This window comes from Psammomys obesus, unplaced genomic scaffold, assembly GCF_907164565.1.
Source record: "Psammomys obesus unplaced genomic scaffold, mPsaObe1.curated_primary_1811, whole genome shotgun sequence".
Lineage (NCBI taxonomy): Eukaryota > Metazoa > Chordata > Mammalia > Rodentia > Muridae > Psammomys > Psammomys obesus.
The window spans coordinates 9104887-9119273 of NW_026596152.1; positions in this window are offsets into that span (position 1 = coordinate 9104887).

The window sequence follows — 14387 nt, forward strand, 5'->3', positions numbered from 1 at the left end:
TACCACCCCAACACTACAAAAGACAACACAATACAAACAAATGAAGCAAAAAAATGTGATCAAAACTGACTTAAGCCGAGAATCGCTGCCATCAGGATTCCCACAATGGCCTTAGCCTGGCTCCGGTGGAGATGGCCAGGACAGTGAGCCAGCATGGCTAAGGCTCATCCCACGGTGACACTGTGTCCTGTGATCACCAAGTTAGTCCTGCATTACCAAGCTCCAGTGGCAGAGAGGACCAAGTGAACTTGAGCCTACAGCTCTCAGCTGCATTTGGTGAGACTTACAAGGAAGATGAGAATTTGAAAGGAATCAAAGGGGACCAGGTAAGTCAGAAATCCTGGACAAAGATGGGGGCGGGAAGCAGGCAGCTGCCCTGCAGCTTCTAGCTTCCTCCCGGGGAGAGAGAGTTCAGCGGTTCAAGCACTTGGAACCTTAAACCCTGCAAACCTTGTTAGTGGGTGACAGTGTCTCAGGCTGAAGGTTGGATTAAGGGCAGGGCCTCCTATCTGCTCCTCCACAGACTTTTGGTTGGCATTAATTGAGGAGATGCATTTACTACTGTGGACGCAGGAGAGGAGGCCTCAGGCTCTAACGGGAGTAGAGCTCCCATGCCCAGGCTTACCAAAGCCCTTGATGACTTGAAACTTAAAATGGCGCTAAATTAGACCACCACCCTTCTAAGAAACGAGGTGGCAAAGGTAGGAAATCTTCCTCTCCATAGGGCAAGATGGAAAACAAAAAGGAGAGAAAGGAAGCCTGGAAGCCATGGTGAGGCTCTGGAAGACCTCGCTGTTGTCCAGAGAAGTGGCAGCCTCCCAAAGGGTGACAGCAGGCCTCGTGGGAGATTCACAGGGTGGCCAGACTATATCTGGAGAGGGGAGGTCCCCCTCTCCAGGATTTGGAATGTCTAGACAATTCTAGCGGGAACGAATCTCATGGCTCTCTGTCCCGCTGTATTATTGGGCTATGTGGAAAGGCTAGAGTCCTGTTTTCTTAGCCCAGAAGGCTGTGGGCAGGGAGGGGACTTCAGGGAGCCCACATGCTAGGCTGTTGCTAAAGGCTGGCAAGGACAAGTTTTGAGAGTGTAAGCAAACAAGTGATTTTGAGGGGATGAGACAGAAGGAAGAGCTGGCATTAGCTATTTCTCTCTCCCAGCCTTCTTGCTGTTGAGGAATGGTCATGTGACTTAATTCCATTCCAAGCGGAAACAGTTGAGGGGCCTGACACCACTTCCATTACTGTCTCCCTTGTTGGTGGTCACTGTAGAAACCCTTTGAGTCATAAGAGGAAAGGAAGGGTTACCAGGTAGGAAAAGCCTCAGTTTCAACAGGATGAGACTAGAAAGCAAAACTTAATTTGGTCTAGCCCTCATCAGAACTGTGGGCTTTCTTATCTCAGGTCTTCGCTGTACCTGCACAATGTGCACAAAAGAAGAAAGAAAGGAAGAAAGGAAGAAAGGAAGAAAGGAAGAAAGAAAGAAAGAAAGAAAGAAAGAAAGAAAGAAAGAAAGAAAGAAAGAAGGAAGGAAGGAAGGAAAGAAGGAAAGAAAGGAAGAAAGAAAGAAAGAAAGAAAGAAAGAAAGAAAGAAAGAAAGAGAGAAAGAAGGAAAGAAAGAAAGGAAGGAAGAAAGGAAGGAAGGAAGGAAGGAAGGAAGGAAGGAAGGAAGGAAGGAAGGAAGGAAGGAAGAAGAAAGAATCAGAGTCCCATTTACCAGGTTATTTTATAACTGACTTATTAAAAACAGTTTAAATGTTGGTTTCTTGTTTTGTTTTGCTTTGCTTTCTTGGCAGTGGTGGGAGCAAACGCAAGGACTCTTGCAAATGATCAAGTGCTCCAGCTGCACCCTATAGGGGTTCGAAGCAACACTTGCAGACAGCCATGGAGCCATCACTACAATCTTCGCCCCAAAGGCCTTCCGCCTGTTTGCAGACGGTCCCTACCTCCTGCCAAACTCGACTTGTTTCCTATCACATGCCTTTCTCAAAACGGTACGTGAGATAGATTTCATGATGGGAACGCAGTTTTCTGCTCTGTCTCACCACTTAGGAGACAGATCCTGAGGCCCCTCCTTTTCAGTGCTGAGTCCTAGTCCACAGCGTGATCATCAGTCACTCAGCAGCAGCCAGAACTGGGCTGTTTCCTGTTTGTTTGTTGTAAATAAAGCTGTAGTGAGGGGCTGGAGAGACGGCTCAGCTGTTAAGAGCATTGACTGCTCTTCCAGAGGTCCTGAGTTCAATTCCCAGCAACCACATAACCACCTGTAATGGGATCTGCTGCCCTGGTTCTGGTGTGTGTGTGTGTGTGTGTGTGTGTGTGTGTGAAGACTAAGCACTCATATATTAGATAGATAGATAGATAGATAGATAGATAGATAGATAGATAGATAGATAGATAGATGAAGCTGCAGTGAGCACCTAGCCACAGGTTCATGCTGTCACACGCTTTTATTTCTGTTGGGTTAGGGGCCAAGGTAGAGTTTTCTGGTTGTGCAGTATTTGTGCATTTGCCTTGAAAAGAGACTAAAGAGACTATCAGAATGCTTCTCAGAGCAACGACACCATTCTGTACCAGGCAGCAATCTATCAGAGCATTGTCTGATAGATTTTTCATGAAACTAGACTCCAGCCCCTGTTCCCTGCTCGCACAAACAGGTCTCTGGAGAGCAACTCAGGCACTTTGATGTTGGAGCTGTCTCCTGCTGCTTAACATTTGGATCACTTCCATTTTTTCCTGATTACAGACGTGACTCTGAAAAAATGGCTTGCACGTAAATTTTAGTGCACATCTCTGGCTGTTTCCTAAAGGTGGGATTCCTTGGTGAAAGAACGATTCGTTTGTTTATGAGCCTTCTTAAATGTGACAGCACAGGGCAGAGTGGTGATGGTGGGGGTCTCCATCCGTCTGATTTGTAGGACATGTGTTTTCTCTTGCTTTCTTCCTAGTTTTTGTGTCACACTCCCTGCTCTGCTTAAGATGCATTTTACCCACGAGCACATTAAGCTGTTTTACCGTCTACAGTGTCAACCTGTGCACAGCGGCTTCTGTCTTTGATGTTAGGCTTCTCTATCCAGAGGCTATAAAGACAGGGTTTGTTTTGTTTTGTTTTTATTTTCAAGATGTCAATCTTCACAGTTAGCACTTTACATATTTATATTTAACTGTAAAATGCATAAGATTTAGCAAAGAGAATATGGCATTTACACAAGTTCAGCAGAAAATAGCAAGAAAAAAAGAAAGGAAGGAAAGAAGAACAAAAAACACCCCCAAACCATTCATGGAGCAAAGGAGCCACGGGGGACACGATCTTCACATCACCCACTGCCCGCAGAATGTAGAAGAAAGCAGAAATGCTGCACCTGGCCTTTGAAGGGGGAACTTTTTAGGGTGATTCCGGAGGAAGGAAAGGATGTCCTCATGGCTTCAATAGGACCACTGTGACACTATTTCTTTAGGCAAGAGGTGGGCCTCAGGGGTTCATCTTGGAGTTTGGTTTAAACCAGTCATTTCATACACTCTTCTGGATCTTCATGTTGTCTGTGGCATATAAAGATTGAGTTATAAGGACTGGAGAGATGGCTCAGCAGTTAAGAGCACTGGCTGTTCTAGGGGACCTGGGTTCAATTCTCAATACCCACATGACGTTCACAGCTGTCTGTAACTCCAGTTCCAGGGGACCTGACATTCTCACAGACAATACTTGCAGGCAAAACACCAATCCACATAAAACAAAAAGAAATAAATCATTAAAATACAAACAAAATCCCAACAACTTTCCCAGATTGAGTTATGATCCAATAAACAGGACAGGTCAGCCCCGCCTCTCACCTGTTTCAAACGTGTCGGGTGCATTCACAGAGCTGTGTGGCCATCCTGCCGTCATCTCTGGAACTCTCTGCTCTCCCTATCATGAAATTCTGGACTTATTAAACACACCTCCCAATCGCGCCTCCAGCCCCAAACACACCCTTCTCCTGTCTCCACAGGTCCCATTCCTCTGTGGGTCTCTACGAGGGGGGTGGGATCCTGTTTGTGTTTCCACGGCTGGCTTGTGTCGGAACTTCCACTCTTTTAAACATAAGGACATGTAGAAATCACATTTTACCTTTTTATTGGCCAGTAAACTCCACTAGAATTTTAGAGATTTTTTTTAATTAGCTTCTTGTTTTCCTATATGATTCTTTAATTTGCCAGGAAGGTATATGATGTGTGGTGTGCGCCAGGGGTCAATCTACTTTCAGTTTCTCCGCTTCTGCGTGTTGTGAGAACTTTACTCCATTGCACAAGTTTTTTGTTTGTTTCTTTGTTTAAGCCTGTTTTGGGTAGAGCATGCTAAAACAGCCTGTATCTTGTTCTCAAGTATTAATTAATTGAGCTACTGGCCTGGCACATCTCTAGGACTTGGGTGAAGGCCACAAAGGAGAGACAAGGACCCTCCTTACTTTGCCAGGGGACTGGTGTCAGGATCGGGAGACAGGGAAAATTGTGTGCCAAAGGAGGGGGTCACCATGCCAGCTTTCTGGAGTGTTCTTAGAGTAGGCCTTCTGGAGAAGATCTTTTTTTTTTTTTTTTTTTTTTTTTTTTTTTTTGTTCCGGGACCTCATGAGGATAGAACCTGGGCAGGGGGAGTGGGAGCACTGAACGGGAGCGCTAAGCAGGAGCGTGCACCGCTGTGATTTAGATGGCATTTATCTCCACCTACCTGCCCAGCCCTCATCCGTTAGAGGCTTGGTCTTCATTGTGGGGATGGTACCTTTGGAGGAGGAAACAGGCTGTTGATCACTGAGAGAGCTGTAGGAAACCGTTCAGTCCTCATGAGACCTGGGTAGCTTTGTAGGAGGATGGATAGAAAAGGTCAGATTGACCCTTCCCACTCTGGTTTCTAGCCACCTGCCATATGACAGGTAAGGGGCCCTCACCAGGCTCAAGAAGGGGCCATACATTCTAAGGCTATTGGGGAAATAACCTTTCCTGTACACATCTGCCAGGGTGCTGTTGTAACAAAGGAAAATAGATACTTAAGTTTACTCTAGGATTGCTGGCGATTTCTGAGTTCACCAGTCAAAGGGTGTTCAGCGGCAGGTGACATAATCTCTCGATCACTATGCTCACGGCACCACCATCACAAAAACATTTAATTGCCTCCCATCAAGAAAATTTCAGCCAGCACTCGAGACGATAAAGGCAGGCAGATCTCTGTGAATTCAAGGCCATCCTGGCCTACATACAGAGCTCCGAGATAGCCAAAGCTGTATAGGGAGATCCTTCGTACTGGACTGTCAACATGGTACAGACAAACTAAAGTCATCTGAGAGGAGGGAACCTTAATTAAGAAAATGTCCCGTAAGATCAGGTTGTATGCAAACCTTGCAGGGCTTTTCTTAATTAGTGATTGATGTGAGAGGACCCAGCCCATTGGAGGCGGGGCCATCCTGGGTCGGTGGTCCTAGATTCTATAAGAAAGCAGGCTGAGCAAGCCATGAGGGGCACACCAGTAACCAGGACTCCTTCATGGCCCCTGCATCAGCTCCTGCCTCTGGGTTCCTGCCCTGCTTGAGTCCCAGGGGTCCTGACTTTCTTCGATGATGAGCAATGATGTGGAAGCACAGACTGAATAAACCCTTTTCCTCCCCAAGTTTCCTCACTGCAGCAGTAACCCTAAGACACCCTGTCTCAAAAAAACAAAGAAAGGAAGGAAGAAAGAACAAGGGAAAGGAAGGAGAGGGAAAACGGAACCAGAACATCCCATGGAAGCCAAGGAGACATTCAATGGTGCCACTGAGTCGAGGAAGGGCCACATCATGAACCAGGAAAAGCAGCTCATCAGGCTCACATTCACCCTCATTCCACAGCAGAAAAACCGGAAGGGGGTATGTGGCATCTTCTGTAAAGGGACCAAGTGGGAAGCAGCCAAAGTGCCAAGTGAAAAGGCTTTGTGCAGAGAGCCTCATGGGAACTCCGGGCACCTTGTCCTGTGAGCAGAGGACACCTGAGAAATGACTACGCTGGCTAGTTTTTATTGTCAACTCAATGATTTGTTTTCTAGGTTTGACTTCAGAATAACGTAATTACAAAGCATATTTATTTTTATTCTTTAACTCTGAGTAGTTTTTTTCTTTTAATTTTATAATTTACAATGCATCCTGACCACAGCCTCCCCCTCCATTCCTCCTGCCTCCCACCCCCGCCAGACACCTTCCCTCTCTTCCAGATCCACTGTTCCCCCATTTCCCTTCAGAGAAGAGCAGGCCTCCACAGTACATATTTATAAAATGTAAATGTTGAAAACTGAAGGAAACAAGTGGGCCTGTGCACCCCAGCTTTGCCAGCACAAAGAAGCGTCTCAGGGGACATCTGTGAGGCATAGCCTGACATCCCTGTGTCATACACACACCCAGAGCTTGCTTCCAAGCCTGAGGTCCTGAGTCCAATCCACACAGGACCCACGTGGAAGGAGAAAACCGACTCACGGAAGTTGTCCTCTGACCTCCCAGACACGTGTGCATTCGCCGCCCCTCCGCACCTAACTGAATAACTTAATGCAATAAAAAAAAGAAACGGGGAAAATCATCTACAAGTCTCTCATCACAGCCCATACTGTCATTTGTGTGCTGTGCCCTCAAGAGGACAGTTTTCTGATGGTTGCCCCAGGGCTGCTAAGATCCCAGAAGGCAAAGAAGAACCCTGTGGTGGCTCCAAAGCTGAACTAAGGGCATAGAAATCATGATCTGTGCGGTAGCTTTCTGTAGAGCTAACGCCCAGACTGTGGCTTCTAAACACAGTTCTCCACTATCAAGGCCCTGGGCTCCAGAGAGGTGTGGCTGAGGCCACCTAGATAGGAAGGATTCCAGATGAGCCTGAAACACTTTTCCAAACCAGATAGCAGGCACACTCTGAAAGAACACCAAGCGTCAAGGCCAAGGGCTCAGGGACTTGTTGGAAAGATAGGACAATTCAAGCCTCAGTAACGGTTATTATTGCAACCAATTAAAACACAAAATATCTTTGCATTCACGAGTTCAGTTATTTCTTAATTTTTTGGGGCCACTGAGAGAGCAGTTTTATTTGGAGAGCTGTCGGGTGAGCCAGGGAAGCATGGATTCTGCCTTTCCTTTACCAACCACACCATTAGGCTGCCCAGAAGTGCAAACCTGACCAAGGGGCGCTTGCTCCCTAGAGAACTATTTCAACCATAAAGACAATGGCAACAATAGGGTCGGAACCATCATTGCGCATCTACTAATTTATTTTAGGTTTACCTGTAAATGAGTAATGAGTTCAGAAGGCCAAATTCTGAGCATCAGAACATGAAGAGTTCTGGGGAGAAAAGAAAAGCTCAAAGTCTTCACACTCACACAAAAAGCTGCGACCTCGGAACAAGAGCGGCCTGTACCCTGAATCCCAGCACCCATGTACAACAGAGCCCTGGTAACAGGAGACAATGAAGATGCCTGTCTTGAGACTGGAGTATAAAATCTTGCTCCCTGGGATCTAGGGCTCTAGTCCCCACCACACGGGTCCCCTAGAACTCTCATGAGTTCTGGCCACTGTGCAGCCTAAAGACACAGCTCTGTTGGCCCAGACTCTCAGCTCCACTGCTCCTGCTGGCAGCTGCCATGCCCAGTAATAATCACCATGGCAGATGCTGGGGACATGTCCCCCATGCTACACATCCCTGCTTCTGCCATTGCTCCACAACAGTGGGGCTCATTCCTGAGGGGACTCCAGACATACCCACCATGCTCCAGACCTTGACCCCACAGTTCCCCCTACTAGAGGCTCTGCCTAAAGAGAAGCTTCTAGGGGACACAACTACAGACTCAACAGACTTGGAAAAAAGCCTCTATGTCCAAAAGTGGTTAATGTCTGCAGTTTACAAAGCACTCCAAACATCAAATCAAACCCCAACTATCCAACCAATAAATGGGCGAACTGTCGATTGACAGTTCTCAAAAGGGCAAATGCAAATGGCTAATAAGCACACGATAAATGCTGTTCAGGGTGTGGGGAAAGAGAAGCCCTAGTCTGCTGCTGGTGGGAGTGTAAACTGGCAGATACTGCCACTGTGGAAATCAGTGTAGACGTGCTACAGCCCGGGCTGCACCCCCCACCCCGGGTGTACACAGGAAGGAATCTAAATTAGCACACCACAGGCACTTAAGACACTATCCCAGACAGACAGGCTGGATGCTCACCAGCTCATGGATGGACAGAGAAAATGTGGTATAGCTACATGCAGAAATGTGGGCGTTCTTTGGCATTAAAGAAAAATGAAACCATGACATCCATAGGACAACAGATGGCACCGGAGGCCATTACATAACGTGCAATAAGGCAGCTGCAGAAAAACAAACACTGTGTGGTTTGGTCATATATGGGAGCCAGACTTAAATACATGTGACATGAGAACAGAATGGGGAGGGAGCCAGTGGGAGTTGGGAGGAGGTGATGTGGCAGAAACTCTACATGTGTATGTAAGTGTCATAATGAAGCCCACTTCTCTACTCCAACAAGGGAGATTAAGTTCTTAGAAAGGAAGAGGATCAAATGGAGCTTGGCCAGGACTGCAGGGCATGCATGCTGCTTCCAGACTGCCAGTGATGTCACCCCTGCTGGCTGTCTCCACTGGCGGTAGCACTTGCTTCTGCAGGACCTGAGGATATGTTCTCCACCACCAGAGTGATACTGCCACTTGAAGAGTGAGCTCAGCCATGCCCAGTGATGAGTGCTTGCCCCACTAAGTCCTAAGGCCTGGCAGCCCATATCCCTCGCCTAGTCACACTGCCTCCTCCACAAACACTTGCAATCTAAGCCAATGAGACACACACAAACACCGCTGAAGTCGACTGCAGCTAAAGAACTCCCATAGAAATTCTTACCTTCAGCCTGGCACGCCTTAGATCCCAGCACTTCGGAGTCAGAGGCAGACAGATCTCTGTGAGTTTGAGAGAAACACTGTCTCAAAACTGCCCTCCCCCAGAAAAAGAAAAATTCTACCTTCACACCCTACTCCAAGCCAGAGCCAACGTACCATGTCTAACATCAACTCTGAGTCATCCACAGTACAGAGCTGTTCTGCAAAACTAGACCGGGTGACTGACATACAAGATGCACAGACAACCGCCAAGGGACGTGAGGGACAGATTCAAGTGAGCAACAGCAAAGAAAGGGGTTAACAGAGAAAAGAAAACCTAAAGAATTCCTAAAACTGAGCTCAAAATAATGACCCTAGCAAATCTGGGGAGATCCAAGAGTGTCTAGAAGGAGAATTCGAAATAGCAAAAAGCAACTGATGACCTAAAAACAAACAAAACAAGCAAAAACTCTAAAGAGCAGGACAGGCCTTGTAAGAGTCAAACAGGAATTTGGAACTAAAGAATTCAATCCAGTGGAGAATCTCAACAACACAAGAGATCAAGCAGGAGAAAAAAAAAAAAGAATTTTTGAACTTGAAGAGATTTCTTTTGAAATAACTCAGACCAAAAGAAAAAAGTAATACAGAATAAAAAGAATAAAGAAAGCGTAGACTTGCTGAACACCATCATTAATTGAACAGATACTCACTTTATGGCTGTTACAGAAGAAAAGGAAAGCATGGGGAAGTTATTCCAAGAACTGATAGCTAAAAGCTGCTCCAGCCTTTGGAAAGATAGAAACATCCAGGACCAGCAGGCTCAAAGAATTCCAAATAGATCATATCCCAAACCCCCTCCTCTTCATAGTACAATGCAGTCCAAATGTCAGAAGTCAAGACTAATAAGAGAATTGAAAGCAAGATGAGGGTCTGAGACCTTGGAGCCATGGCACCAGGGGGCAGAGGCAGGGGTTTGCTGCCAGTCTAAGGCCAGCCTGGTCCAGACAGTCACAGTGTCTTCATTTCCTTCCTATTGCTCTGATGGACATCACCACCAAAGGCACCCCGGGAAGAAAGGGTTCTTTGGCTTACACTTACACAGCGCAGTCCATCGTGCAGGGAACTCAGAGCAGGAACCTGGAGGAGGAGCTGGTTCAGAGGCCATACAGGAGTTGTTGCTCCTCATGTTTCTGCAGCCTGCTGTCTTATACACCCAGAACTGCCAGCTCAGAAATGGCCCACAGTGAACTGGTCCCTCCCACATCAACCGTCAATCAAAAAAAAAAAAAAAAAAGTGTACATGCCAGTGTGGTCACACTTACAAACAGGAGCATGCAAGCATGCAGAAAGCAGAAATAGGAAGTTGCAAGTCACACTTAAGGAATCCTGTTGCTGGGCTGGAGAGACGGCTCAGCCATTAGAGACGAGTCTCCCAAGCAAAATTATAAGAAATCCTGTTACAGCAACAACAGATTTCCCAGGAGAAATTGGACAGTCCAAGAGGGAATGGGATAACATTACGTAAGAAAAACCTGTCTACGGAGCATTCTATACCCTGCACAGCTGCTCTTCAGAAGTGAAGAAGAGAGAGTTTTCTTAGACAAGTGAAGATGAAGGAATTCATTAACACAACACTGGCTCACACACACACGCACACACACACACACACACACACACACACAAAGAACATTTAAGGGAGTCAAAGGACAATAATACCCAAAGCAGTCCAGGCAAAATAATAAAACTCCTTGGCAAAATGGATACACATGAAGAAGAAAAACAGGTAGACTGGACCATTAGAAGACCAAGAGAACACAAAGCACATAAAAGACGAGGGATCTAGACAGACACCGTGGTGCACGCCTGTAACCCCAGCACACAGGGAGGCGGAGGCAGGGGATCTCTGTTATCACCTACTCTGGTCCCTTACATGTGACCTGCTTTTAGAGATCTCTTTGACTTAGACCTTGGATTCTGTGACAAAGGAAGGCTTTCTGGTGGGATGGGGACAGGGAGCTGGAGACTTAGCCCAGGGCCTTGTACACATCAAGGACCTGAGCCCCAGCTCCAGCCTGAAGAAGGCCCTTCTGGTCCAGCCTATCAGGGTTCTGTGAGTCCCCTATGCCTGGTGTCTGCATCCTTCCCAAGACTACGGGAGGTTTTTAGGAATAATCTCATGAAATAGATTTTCTATTTCTATTCTAACAAACAGAAAACACTCCATAAAATGACAGGAGTATATATGTACTTACCAATATCAACTCTGAATATAAGTAACTTAAATCCTCTCCCCAATACAGACTGGCACGGGTCCAAGCTACTTAAGAGGCAAAACCAAGGAGAATCAGTAAAAGTAAACAGTGGGGGAAGGGCAGAGACAGAGTGAATGAATTTAAGATTAAAAAAAATATCAAAAGTGATTCATATTACATACTACAAGGCATTCATTCTGCCACTAATGGCACATAAGCTGAATGCAAAGTGTTGGAAAGGAAATTCCATGCAAACAGAAGCATGAGAGCATCTGTGCTTATACCACATGAAATCAGCTTTAAGTCAAAAACTAAAAGAGGGGTCTGGAGAGATGGCCCAACAGTTTAGACCACTTGTTGCATCCACGGAGGACCCAGGCCCCACATGGCGGCTCCCAAACATTTGTAACTCTAGTTTCTTCTGACCTCCCCAGGCACCAGGCATGCATATGATGCACATACATGTAGGCAAAACAGTCATACAAAATGTTTTTAAATAAGCAAATAAAAACTTTTAAAAACTTAAAAGGAGACAAAGAAGGTGTGGCGGTTTGAATGAGTCCCCCCCCCATAGCTTATCATTAGAATAACTGAGCCCCAGTTGGTGGAACTGTTTGGGAAGGATTAGGAGGTGTGGACATGCTGGAGGAGGTGTGTCCCTGGAGGTGGGCTTCGAGGTTTCGAAAGCACACACCGTTTCCAGTGAGCTCTCTCTGCCTCATGCTTGCACACATCAAGCGCCTGAATCTCGAGATGCAACCTCTCAGCTACTTCTCCAACAGCAAGCCTGCCTGCTGCCAGGCTCCTGCCATGAGGATCGGGGACTTACCCTCTGACACCGTAAGCCCCAAATAAACTCTAACTTTTATAAGTTGCCTTGGTCATAGTGTCTTATCACAGCAATAGAAAAGTAACTAAGACAGAAGGGCAACCATGTAAAGACAGATGGGTAAGTCCAACAGGAGAAAATTAATGACAAATACATCTGCACCGAGCCAAAGCAACATCACAGAAGGCAAATACCACAGTAAAGGCAAAAGTAGATGCCAATATGGCTAATAGCTGGGGACTCCCACAGCCCACTCTCATCAGATTTAAACCACACTGTCGACAAAGTGACCCCAACACACCACACAAGCAGAGTGTGTCATCGATGGTCAGGATTCCCAGTTGTCTTCATCAGCACACGGACTATTCTCCAGAACAGACCACGTATGCTCTGAGCCACAAAAGAAGTTGCAGGGCTGATAAGATGGCTTAGCAGGTAAGCACACTTGCCGTGCAAATTTGCCGACCTGAGTTTAGCTCCCAGAACTCATGGCAAAAGCAAGAAGGCACTGGTCCACGTGCACTGAGACACTCACACATACACGGGGTCTCTCACACACAATAATTTAATATAGTAATTTTTGTAAAAGAGAGGTGCCTGGGGGTGCAGACCTTTAATCCCAGCACTCAGGAGGCAGGAGCAGGTGGATCTCTGTGAATTTGAGGCCGGCATGTTCTAAATAGTGAGTTCCAGGTCAGCCAAGGCTACACAGTGAGAGTCTGTCGATAAATAAATAAATAAATTTTAGAAGAGAAAACAGTTTGGGACACTGAGGCAGAAGGACTGCTGTGAATTTAAGACCAGCCTCAGTTACAGAGTGAATCCCAAGCCCAGCCTGGGCTGCAGAGGGAGGCCCTGTCTCAAGAAGAAAAAAAAAAAAAAATCAAACCTAAATTTAGTAGAAAAAAATCAAAACAGTAACAAATAAAATAGAGACTCAAATAAATACAAAATATCAATAGTGAGTTTTTTTTTTTTTATAAAGATGAATAAAATTGAATAATCATTAGCCAGGCTCACAAGAGCACAATGAGGGAATAATCATATAAATAAAATCAGAGATGGAAAATGAGTCAACAAATACCACAGGAATACAAAAGACTGATGCTTAAAGAAAACTGCAAGCAGCTACAGACATACAGATTTTAAGGCCTGAATAAAGGGATCACCTTTTGTACATAGACAACCAACCAAAACTGAAGCATGAGGATAAAACTGGAGGCATCACAAAAGCGAATGTCAGAATTCAATACAAAGACATAAAAAAGCAAAACAGCATGATGCTGGCCTGAAAAAAAAATAAAGGATATACAGACCAATGTAAAGAGTATAAAATCCAGAAATTCATTCATGCATTTACAGCCAACTTATTTTCAGCAAAGGAACCGTGAATGCACAGTGGAAAAAGAACAGTCTCTTCCATAAATGGAGCTGGGGAAATGGGATGCAGAGACAGGCAGGGAGGGTGAAACTGGAGCCCTGTTGCCACACACAGACATCAACTCAGAACAGGTCATGAATCTTAACCAAGTGAGGACCGAAGCAGAAGAAACCAGATGAAACCAGAGCAGGCGACACTTTGAGACACTGGCAAAGACAGTGTTTTGAAGAAAACCTCAAATGCACAGACAACAACAGCAAAAATAGACAGATGGGATTGTGTCATACTCCAAAGCTGTGAATGGCAACGGGAATCATCAGCAGAGTGAAGAGAGAGTCTGCAGACTGACAGAAAATATCTTCAAACTATTCATCTGGAAAAGAATGAATAGAAAAAAAAAAAAAAACTTTAAACAATCTGTTTTTTTTTTTTTTAAATGGGAAATAGACATTTCTCAAATGAAGATAAACAATTAAGTGGTCAATAAGGATATTTTTTAAATGTTCAGCCTGGCTGACCACTGGGAAAATGTAAACTGAAGATACAGTGAGCCATCTCACTCCAGTTAAACAGGTATTACTGAAAAAACAAAAAAACTATGAATTCTGGCAAGGTTGTCAGTGGAATGGTGTTACTGCAGCCACTGTGGAAAACAGCATGAAGGCTTCCCAAAACCTGAACAGACAATTGCCATATGGCCCAGCAGTCCCACTACTGAGTCCGAAGCCAAAAGAGAGAGGTCACATGATGAAAAAAGGGCCCGCACACCCATTGAAACCGCAACATTATTCACAGTGGCCAGGGGATGAGATCTGCTGAGGAGCCCACCAATGGATGAAGGGTTTAAAGGTATGGTCCGAGGTGGGGGGCTGGACAGATGGGTCAGCAGCCAGGAGCATGTACTGACCTTGACCCCAGCCAGCTTCCAGCACCTGTGGCGGGCTCCTCACAGCCACCTATAATTCCAGTGCCAGGGGACACAGTGCCCTCTTCTAGCTCCTGTGAGCATCTGTACCGTGGATGTATATACACACAGAGTTTTTTAAAAAACTAAAGTAAGTCTTCAAAAAC